Here is a 12,070-nt window from a genome sequence, read left to right on the forward strand (position 1 = left end):
TCGAGTTTGTTGTAGTTGATTGTAATCGATGATAAGGGTTGTCGATAAGCTCAATGTAATCGAATTAAGTGTATTCGAGTTTGCCGATGTATGCGAGTATGTATACACATTGAAATCGATTTCAATGTAATCGTTTTTCAGTGTATGGGAAACTGTGTATGTATGTATTTGTAATGTATATGTATGCGACTGTTGTATATAAGTAGCCATGTGCTGCCACTGTTATCTTTCTTTTATTTTTATTATTATTATTATTATTATTATTATTGTTATTATTATTATTATTATTATAAACCCTTAACATGAATCGATCTTTCCCCTTAAGCGCTTTCGTGACCATTTCCGGGTAAGGCTTGACTCGGAAATCATAAAGTTTGGATCTTTAAACCTTAAACGTTCAAGACTAGCTTTTTAGGGTTCCTTTCTAACGAGTCGTTTCCATTTTGGGTTCGTTTCTTTCATTAACAACATCAAGTTTTCAACTTTAATGTTCGTTCAAAGCCGATCTACTCTAGATTCAAGTTTCAAGACTAAACATAAACTTTAAGATCAAGAACATACCTTTATGGGTTCGTTTGGTTTCGGCTAGCTTGTTTATGAATCTTAAACCTTGGATCTAACTTGTATATTGAAGATCTATTAATGTTTAACGTTCGTTTGACCTCGAATCTTCTTCTTTCTCTTGGCCGTTTATGTATAGTAAGGAAGGTGTGTGTGTTTGAGTGTGTGTTGAGAATTATGGAAAGATGGAATGAGAGTTAGGGTTTTAGGATGCTTTAAGGGAGTATTTATACCCCTTAAAGCCCATGGACCTAAAGCCCATTACTCCTTAATCCTTTTAATTATTCCAAGTCCATGATCTTTTTTATGTTTAATGTTAGTTAGATGTTAACGCCCGATAACTTAACACGACTCTCTTTATTAAATACTAAAATAATTATTTAACACATGACAACTTAACGAAATCTTTATTTATTATTATAATATAACATTATAATATTTAGGATGTTACAAGTCTTCCCTCCTTAAAGAGGTTTCGTCCCCGAAACCTAACTATTACGTAAAAGATTAGGGTAAAACTTGCGCATCTCATCCTCAGCTTCCCAAGTGGCGTCTGATCCGTTGTGATGCTTACATATCACCTTCACTAAAGGTATGAATTTGTGACGAAGCTGCTTCTCCTTGCGATCAACAATCTCTATCGGTTGCTCAATGTAATTCAGATGTTTATCAACCTCGATGTCCATCAATGGCACGTGAGACGTGTCATCAGCTAGACATTTCCTCAGATGAGAAACATGGAAGGTTGAATGAATTCCTTTTAACTCATCGGGTAAATCCAGCTTATAAGCTACTTCACCCACGCGATCCATAATCTTAAACGGTCCAATGTACCTCGGACTCAACTTTCCTCTTTTCCTAAAATGGATAATCCCTTTCCAAGGCGAGACTTTGAGCATCACATTGTCACCAACGTTAAACTCAATCGGCCGTCGCCGCTTATCAGCATACGACTTCTGTCTATCTTGGGAAGCTTTCATTCTGGCCTTAATCTGATCGAACTTTGAAGACGTTTCCTGAACCACCTCTAAACTTCCCATTTCTTTCTGGCCAATCTCACCCCAACACACCGGGTCTCTACATCGTCTACCGTAAAGCATCTCAAACGGTGGCATACCAATACTTGAATGGTAACTGTTGTTATAGGAGAACTCTGCCAGATGCAGGTGATCATCCCAACTTCCACCAAAGTCTAAAACACAAGCACGTAGCATATCCTCAAGGGTTTGGATCGTCCTTTCGGATTGTCCATCTGTTTGAGGATGATATGCCGTACTGATGTTTAACCTCGTTCCCATAGCTTCATGGAACTTCTTCCAAAATCTGGAAGTAAACCGAGTATCTCTATCTGACACGATCGATAACGGTACTCCGTGTTTAGTCACAACCTCTTTAATGAAAAAGCTTGCTAACGTTTCTGACGAGATAGCCTCTCGTATGGGCAGAAAGTGAGCACTCTTGGTCAAATGGTACACAATCACCCAGATGGTATAATGTTGCTTAGCTGTATGAGGTAGCTTAGTTACGAAATCCATAGTGATGTGATCCCATTTCCATTCAGGTATCTCAAGTGGTTGCATTTTCCCATAAGGTTTCTGATGTTCGGCTTTAGCTTATAAACAAGTTAAGCACTTACTAACATAATTCACCACATCGTTTTTCATTCCTGGCCACCAATAATCTCTTTTCAAGTCTTGATACATCTTTGTAGCTCCTGGATGGATTGAGTATCTTGACTTATGATCCTCATCTAGGATTCGACCCTTAAGATCTCCATGGCGTGGGATCCACATACGGTCAAACCTAGTCTTAACACCATGCGTGTTTTCCATCAACTCATCTTGTTGGCCGTAAATTCTTTCTTTCTTCACTAACTTTTCGTCTATCAACACCTCTGACTGCACTTTGATGATTTCTTCAAAAAGACTTGAATTCATAATCAGCTGGTATGACCTTACAGTTGCAAGGACTTCCTCATTCTTACGACTTAACGCGTCGGCGACCACATTAGCTTTACCAGGATAGTATTTAATGTCGCAGTCATAATCTTTAATCAACTCCAACCATCTTCTCTGTCTCATGTTTAATTCCTTCTGTTCGAAGAAGTACTTTAAACTCTTATGATCTGTGTAGATGGTACACTTCGTACCGTACAGATAATGCCTCCATATCTTAAGACCATGCACTACAGCTGCTAGTTCTAAATCATGCGTCGGATAAGTACTCTCGTGGACTTTCAACTGTCTAGACGCATAAGCTATCACCTTTCCTCGTTGCATAAACACGCAACCTAACCCACGATGCGAAGCATCAGTATAAACAACCAAATCCTCGTCACCATCGGGTAAAGCAAGGATTGGAGCTTGCGTGAGTCTCTTCTTTAACTCCTGAAAAGCCTCTTCTTGAAACTTACCCCAACTGATTTCTATCGACTTTCGGGTCATACCGGTTAACGGTGCGGCTATCTTGGAGAAACCTTCGATGAATCTCCTATAGTAGCCGGCTAGCCCTAGGAAGCTTCGGATATCAGTCGGATTCTGCGGAGTCTTCCAATTCGTTATCGCCTCAATCTTAGCTGGGTCCACGGTAATCCCTTCAGGATTTATCACGTGACCTAGAAATTGCACTTCTCGCAACCAGAATGCGCATTTCGAAAACTTAGCATACAACTTCTCTTCCTTCAGAACTTCCAACACCTCCCTCAAATGCTCGACATTATCAGACTCACTCTTTGAATAAATCAACATGTCGTCGATGAAAACGATAACTGACTTATCCAACATTGGTCGACACACCCTATTCATCATGTCCATAAATGCTGCGGGAGCATTCGTTAGACCGAATGACATTACGAGAAACTCGTAGTGTCCATATCGCGTACGAAACCCTGTTTTAGGGATGTCTGCCTCTTTCACCTTTAGCTGATGATAGCCTGATCCGAGATCTATTTGTGAGAACCAACTCGAACCTTGCAGTTGGTCAAACAAATCATCAATCCTTGGAAAAGGATATCTATTCTTTACCGTAAGCTTATTCAAGGTCGAAGACTCACTCAAATTTAAACCGAATACAACTAGCTAGATAGCGGTAAGCGGGTATCGAACACAGGGAGTTTGTGGAAATAGTGTTACCAAGTAGTTTTGTTATTACTCTATATTAAACTAAGTGCAGAAAATAAATTCAATGATTTGGTTGGTTGATTTGATTAACGAAAATAACTAAAACAATTAAATGAGTTTTAAACAATATAAGAAACAATGCTCTCTCCCGATTTCAGGTTTTCAATATTGATAATGTTGATGTTTACTTTTGAGAAGAACTACATAAACATAATTCATTAAAGTGAGTTTGAAAGTGATCAAAGAGGACGAAGTACTTGGATTATAAAAAACGAAAGGTTATCACTCAATAATCAATATAGCATAGCTAACCCTAATTCTCTTCTACTAAATCTCGATTACCTATGGCACCGAGAACTGATAATCAAGAACACGAAATTATACTATACTACAATTACAATGCAAACTCATAATCACCATAGCAATACAATCAATGGATCAAATTACTATCCCACAAATAACATAAACTATTCACAATTAGTCAATTGAAACCTTAAAATTCGGGAGAGAACACAAAGGGTACTAGCCACTCATAATTTGGTTCATCATAGCATAAATCAATGTATCGATCTTTATTATTATTATTATTGTTATTATTATTATTATTATTATTATTATTATTATTATTATTATTATTATTATTATTATAAACCCTTAACATGAATCGATCTTTCCCTTTAAGCGCTTTCGTGACCATTTCCGGGTAAGGCTTGACTCGAAAATCATAAAGTTTGGATCTTTAAACCTTAAACGTTCAAGACTAGCTTTTTAGGGTTCCTTTCTAACGAGTCGTTTCCATTTTGGGTTCGTTTCTTTCATTAACAAAATCAAGTTTTCAACTTTAATGTTCGTTTAAAGCCGATCTACTCTAGATTCAAGTTTCAAGACTAATCGTTTATTAAAACATAAACTTTAAGATCAAGAACATACCTTTATGGGTTCGTTTGGTTTCGGCTAGCTTGTTTATGAATCTTAAACCTTGGATCTAACTTGTATATTGAAGATCTATTAATGTTTAACGTTCGTTTGACCTCGAATCTTCTTCTTTCTCTTGGCCGTTTATGTATAGTAAGGAAGGTGTGTGTGTAGAGAATTATGGAAAGATGGAATGAGAGTTAGGGTTTTAGGATGCTTTAAGGGAGTATTTATACCCCTTAAAGCCCATGGACATAAAGCCCATTACTCCTTAATCCTTTTAATTATTCCAAGTCCATAATCTTTTTTATGTTTAATGTTAGTTAGATGTTAACGCCCGATAACTTAACACGACTCTCTTTATTAAATACTAAAATAATTATTTAACACATGACAACTTAACGAAATCTTTATTTAATATTATAATCTAACATTATGTTGGTACATAGATGTCAGTAGTTCATATGTATATTTGGGCAGGTTGGGCCTGATAAACAGAAGTAACAACAATATGGCAAGAATGATTGAGAAGATTGTGTGGAAAGAAGGCGTAAAAGAAAAGAAGTTTGAACTATTAAAGCCACAGAAGGGAAAGCTCGTGGAGGATACAGAGAGGGGATTGAGAGCAGATGGCAAGCCATGGATGGTGATGAAGTACAAGCCGATCCGATGCATCAAGGAGGTTCCAATGAAGAATATGCCTCAAGATGTGTTGAAGAATCTAAAATGGTGGTACGTTGATTGCCAGACTGCTGAAGCTGTGATGGAAGATGAGGATGAACAAGAGATACTTAGAATTTACGATCCAATGCATCTTGTCAACTTATCGCAAGCTGATCTGAAGATGCTCAACGAGAAAAAGATCTTTTATATTCCAGCTTGGAAGGATGAAGCAAGAAAGTATCAACGAGTAGTCACGGTGTGTGTTAGAGAAGGAGTGCACGCATGAAGATACAGGATTACGAGACAAGAGCTGAAAGATCAAGATATGAAGCTACTGCCAATGGGGAGTCTGTTGGTACATAGATGTCAGTAGTTCATATGTATAAAGTCTGTAATCGAGTCTGTAATATTGTTTATGTAATTGTTTGTGTAACAGCGATGTTGTTGACAAGTTCGCTTAGGCGAACTTGTTAACCAAGCAAAGTTGTTGACAAGTTCGCCTAGGCGAACTTGTTCAACGAGCGAAGTTATTGACAACTTCGCCTGAGGCGAAGTTGTCGTGTATTTAAGTAACCTACGGGTTACTGTTTCAGAGTTGGTCATTTTAGGTTTTGGTTGATCGAGTTCAGTTACGTGTGAGTCTATTGACGTGAGTCTGTAAGCATCTCGGTTTGAGTGATCAATATAACGTGTGGTTGTTCGTATTGTGTGTACGTGTGTTCGTGAGCTAATATTCTACGTCCGTAACGATCTACACAGGGATTCCGCACCTGTGTATATCGGGATATCTCGTGTAAGATCCGTCCAGGAACCTACAATTGGTATCAGAGCATTTGCTCGATTGTGTGGTTCGGGATATTCACGCGGGTGTAGAATTCGTTCCATTTCGGGTGTTACCGGGACGAGTTTGTGGTGTTTTTGCTCATTCTAGCTTCCTACCAGTGTGTTTAAGCCTTCAAATTGTCAAAATCGTCGTTAAAATCCGTTTTTCAGATCTGCAGAAAGTTCAAGTTCGTCAGGCGAAGTTGCTGTTCATCAGGCGAAGTTGCCGTCAGGATTCGTAGGGTTTCAGCGAAGATATAAGGAGAAGCGAAGTTATTCATAACTTCGCCTACCTCCTCAACTTCGCCTAACTCAGCGAAGTTCTTCTCAAGTTCGCCTCGTTCAGCGAAGTTCTCTTCAAGTTCGCTTACTTTCTAAGTTCGCTTATCCTAAGCGAAGTTATTCTCAACTTCGCCCATTTACGCGAATTTACAAAGGATCCAGCGAAGTTTTTACTTAAGCGAAGTTATACTTAACTTCGCCTACAGTACTGTTTCGAAGAAATTTTTCTAACTTCGCCCATTTCAGAATTTTTCGGGTTTCTTAGTCTTCAAGAAGGATGTCGTCAATCAACATTTCAGAGCTTGTCAAGATGGAAGTTGAAGCAGGGTCAGCTACAAAGGCCCCAAGATTGCTAAAAGGAACCGACTTTGTTGCGTGGAAGGATCGGTTCATACAGTATGTTAAGTACCAGGATGCAAAAATGTGGGTATGCATCCAAGATGGATATATTCCACCAATCATGCAGTATGAGGGTCGAGACCAAATAAAGAAATACAGTAAAATGGAAGAGGAGGAGAAGAAGATGTACGAAGCCGAAAGCAAGGCTCATGCTGCAATCACAATGGCTCTTCCGCAGGAGATCCTCCATACATTCAGAAAGTATACATCGGCTAGAGAGCTTTGGGAAGCTCTTGAGAGCAGATTCGAAGGAAATGTAGGCATTCGGGCCTCAAAGATAAAGCTGCTTAAAACTCAATTTTCAGTCTTTAAGTACTTAAAGAACGAATCTCTTGATGATATTATCACTCGATATTATCATCTCATGACTGAATTGAGTAACTACTCCATTTCCTACCGAGAAGAAGAGATTGTAGAAAAATTTCTCGATGCTCTCCCACCAAAATGGGAGATGTATACTGTATTAATGAGGGAAGACAAGGACTTCTCTACTTATGATCTTGAAACCGCTGTCAACAAGCTCAGAACTTTTGAGCTTAATATGGTGAGGAAAGAAACATCTATGGATCAGGTTCAAGATCCAAGCACGTATGGTGCGAAAGTGAACTCCAATACAAGTTCAAAAACTGACTCTGCCGCCTACTACTCGAAAGGTGAGTCGGGTGCCAATTCTTCACAGGAGGGGCATGTGTCAGTAAATTCAAATGGGGATGTTTGCTTCGTTGCGGGTGGATCAAGTGGTACTCAACAATCAGCAAGCAAGATTAGTGGATCTTCAAGTTCCTCAAGCAATAATTACTCAAAGATGCCAATGAGCGTCAAATCTGCTGAAGAGCAGTTTGGCCTCTATGCTTCATTTATTGCTTCTTATGAAAATTATATTCAAGGAAAGGTGGTTGATCCGGCGATGCTAGATGAAGACTACGACCAGATCGATGCTGATGATCTGGAGGAGATGGATTTACAATGGCAGATGGCCATGATAGTGAGGCGAGTGAAGAAGTTCATGAGGAAGACGGGGAGAAAGTTTGTTGGTGGCAGGCCAGGGTTCGACAAGTCCAAGGTAAGGTGCTATAACTGTCAACAAAACGGTCACTTTGCCAAAGATTGCAGAAACGAGAGAGTTGAGCGTGGTCAGGGCCGGTCCACACAGCACACTGGAAGTACTAAAGAAGTCAATGCCATGCTGTCCAGAGAAGCAGGTGAATACAACTGGAACCTGCATTTGAATGAAAATAATGAACAGGCAAATATGGCTAAGGTTGAGAATGAAGAACGTGAGAAGACTACCGGAGAAGAGAAAGCTGCTGGTAAGGAAAAAGCTTTCATGGCAGATAATGATGATCAACGCTCCGAGGTAAGTTCTAAATCAATTTGTACTAAATGTGAGAATTTGTCTGAGCAACTTGCTACCATGACTGATCAGTATGTTCGTTTAGATGCTGAATTTAAAACTCTTAAAGAAGATCATCACTTCACAAAAGCAAGAGAAAACAGTTACAAAGTTAAAATTAAAGCATGTGAAAAAGATGTTAAAAGCTTAAAAACTAAACTTGCTGAGAAAATTGAAGTTATTGATCTTAGTTATGAGGTTTTAGAAGAAAAAACTAAACTGATTGCTGAACGAGAAAAGCAGATTGCTGACCACCAGGTGAAAGTGGTGGAATTGAACCGAAAACTGGAGCAGTTCCGAAATTCCTCAGCTATTCTTGATCACCTTGTTAGTGATCAAGGTACCTCTACAAAGAGAGGTGGAATTGGTTATCACGAGGTTCCACCACCGTATAACCACAATTACACTTTTAACCCTAGTGTACAGAAATCTGCTGATTTTGAAGTTCCTCAGACAGTTCCTATCAAGGTTACAAGTAAAGATTCAAGTGTTAGTAGTGGCGAAACGAGTTCGCCTGTTTCAAGTGTAAATATTTCTGTTACTAGTCCAGTCTCATCGGATTCGGATAAGTTGTCCGAATCGGATAAGATAAAAGAGAAGGTAGTGTTACCCACTGGTGGAGATAAAGATAAAACTTCTAAAAAGAGTACTCCACTCAACCCGTACGTCCCACCTTATGTGAGACGAACGGCTGGTAACACTGCCTCTACATCCAAAACAACATTTGAAAAGAAAATGGAGTATAGGTGTTGTTTTCGGTGTAATAAGGTAGGACATCTTGTTGCAAATTGTCCTCTGACGCCGAAATTCAGAGGTGGGAGGCCTATTAAAACTGAGCATAAGACTACTGGTAATTTTAATACTGTTAAAAATGAAAACTCTTTAAAGTTTCAAAATGTAACTAATTCAGGTTTACACAGAAACAAACCTCAGTTTTACAATGCTAATCACCAAACCGTAAGATATAATACTTTCAATACACATAGGTTTGGAAGGCCTCACATTCAATTTCCAATGAGATTTCCTACTAGGACTGACAGGAATTATCCAAATGCTAGCTTTGGAAAGCAGAAGTACGGGATGTATAGATCCAAGACCAATTGGTCTTGGGTCCCTAGATTCTAATCATTTGCTTTATTGTGAAGGAACAGTTGAACAGGGCTGCCCACAGTCTTTGGATTGTAGATAGCGGCTGTTCCCGGCACATGACGGGCAACAAATACTTGTTGCACGACTTAAAACCTGTTCAGGGAGCCAGAGTTAGTTTTGCTGGTGAAAGTGGAGGAAGAATTACTGGGAAAGGAACGGTGTCCAATGGGAAGATGACACTTGAGAATGTGAATTTTGTGGAGGAGCTGAAGCACAATCTGCTGAGTGTGTCGCAGATTTGTGATAAGGAGTATACTGTTCACTTCACGAAGAATGAGGCGATCGTGTTGAAGCCTGGTTTTCAGATACCAGAAGAGTGGATAGTGATGACAGCTCCACGTGATACAAATACGTATGTGATGGATATGAGGTCTACTAAAATGGCCTTGGGAGAATCATGTTTGTTGACGAAAGCAAGCGAATCAGAATCCGAACTATGGCACAGGAGAATGGGGCACATTCATCTTCGGAAGATGAACCACATTGTCAAAAATGGGCTTGTGATGGGCGTTCCCTTGAAAAGTTTTAACTTTGAAGACAAATGTATTGCATGCAAGAAGGGAAAGCAACACAAGAAATCCCATCTCACCAAGAAGGTCAACTCAATTTCCAGTACTCTAGAACTGCTTCACATGGATCTCTTCGGTCCAGTGAATGTAAAAAGTCTAGGAGGTACTTCTTACTGCTTGGTGATCACTGATGACTACTCGCGATACTCGTGGGTATATTTTCTGAAATCGAAAGATGAGACGGCTCAAATGGTGAAGAGTTTGATTACTAAAGTTGAGAACGTCATGAGTAAAACAGTTAAGTTCATCAGAAGTGACAATGGGACAGAGTTCAAGAATTTTGAAATGGAGATCTTCTGTCTTCAGAAAGGAATTGAACATCAATACAGCGCTCCGTATACTCCGCAACAGAATGGAGTGGCTGAAAGGAAGAACCGAACTTTAATTGAAGGAGCCAGGACTATGCTGGCATATTCGAAGCTTCCTGTGATGTTCTGGGCTGAAGCAGTCGCTACAGCCTGCTATGTTCTGAATAGAGTGTTAACCGTTAAGAGACTTGGTAAAACTTGCTACGAGCTTATGCATGGAAGGAAGCCCAACTTGAGTGGTCTTGAACCATTCGGGTCTCCTTGTTCGATCTTGAAGACAAATTCGAAATTTGGAGAAGTAGCCGATGAAGGAATCTTAGTCGGTTATGTTGTTGGGACTCCCAACAGGCGTGTCTTCAATACTTCGACTTGCAAGGTGGAGGTGGTATGTAACACTGACATCACAAGTTACCAACCGCCAAAACCAAGCAATGGACCTGCTGAGCTTTTCGACTATGTTAAGCTTTTTAAGTCGTTTAACGTACCGGATTTGGAGATTTCTGAAGAAGAAGAAAGAGCTGCGACGAAGATGATGCTCGATGAGGAAGAAAATCTATTGCAAAGACAGCTGATTGAAAAATGTCAACCTTCCTCATCAAACACTATCGATACCCCTGCTGCCTCAACTGAAGAAGAATTTATCAATCCTTTTCACTCTCAGCATGAAACAACCATTGATGAGATCTCTTCTAAATTGGAAGATAATTTGCATGTCGGTTCTGTTACGACCACGAGAATTCATAAAAATCACCCTTTGGATAATGTGATTGGTGATGTGTCCTCAGGTGTACAAACGAGAAGCAGCTTGAATGAACACACCTGTGTTTATACAAGCATTAAGGAGACAGGAATAATCGATGAATGCCTGTATACCTGCTTTATAAGCCAGATTGAACCGAAAAATTATCAAATGGCTTTAAAGGACAGCTCGTGGGTCGAGGCCATGCAAGAAGAGTTGGCTCAATTCGAGAAGATGGAAGTTTGGACTTTGGTTGAAAAACCAAAGAATGTGCATGCGATAGGCACAAAATGGGTGTTCAAGTGCAAGAGAGATGATAAGGGGATCATTATAAGAAACAAGGCGAGGCTTGTCGTGAAAGGTTTTAATCAAAAAGAGGGGATTGATTATAACGAAGTGTTTGCTCCTGTCGCCAGATTGGAAGCCATAAGATTGTTTCTGGCGTTTGCTGCTCATGAAAAGATGAAGGTGTTTCAGCTAGATGTGAAGAGTGCGTTTTTGAATGGGATAGTTGATGAGGTTGTGTATGTTGAGCAACCTCCGGGTTTTCCTGACCCAGACTATCCAGATCACGTGTACAGGTTGAGCAAGGCGTTGTATGGATTACATCTGGCACCTCGTGCCTGGTATGCAACTTTATCGGATTACTTGCTCGAGAATGGTTTTGAAAGAGGGAAAATTGATAGCACGTTGTTCTTCAAAAGAGATGGAAGCGACATCCTGCTGGTTCAAGTCTACGTGGATGACATAATATTTGCTGCATCAAAAGTCTCCATGTGTCAGGAATTTGAAGCCGTCATGAAGAAAATGTTTGAAATGAGTGCTATGGGTGAACTAAGTTTCTTTCTAGGATTGCAGGTTGATCAGAGGAAGGACGGGATGTTCATTCATCAAACGAAGTATGTTCATGATGTGCTCAAGCGCTTCAAGATGGAGGGCAGTTCTCCATATGATACTCCAATCTGCGTCAATCACAAATTGGGTGCTGAAGTAGACGGTGATGCAGATGTGGACCCAACTCAATATCGGGCAATAATAGGTTCTTTAATGTACTTAACTGCATCTAGGCCTGATATAATGTTTGCTGTTTGTCTTTGTGTACGTTTTCAGGCAAATCCAAAAGAATCTCATTTGAAAGGTGCAAAGAGGAT

This window comes from Bidens hawaiensis, unplaced genomic scaffold (assembly GCF_021521415.1).
Source record: "Bidens hawaiensis isolate Kalapana, Puna unplaced genomic scaffold, B.hawaiensis_p1.1 tig00018938_1, whole genome shotgun sequence".
NCBI classification, from domain to species: domain Eukaryota; kingdom Viridiplantae; phylum Streptophyta; class Magnoliopsida; order Asterales; family Asteraceae; genus Bidens; species Bidens hawaiensis.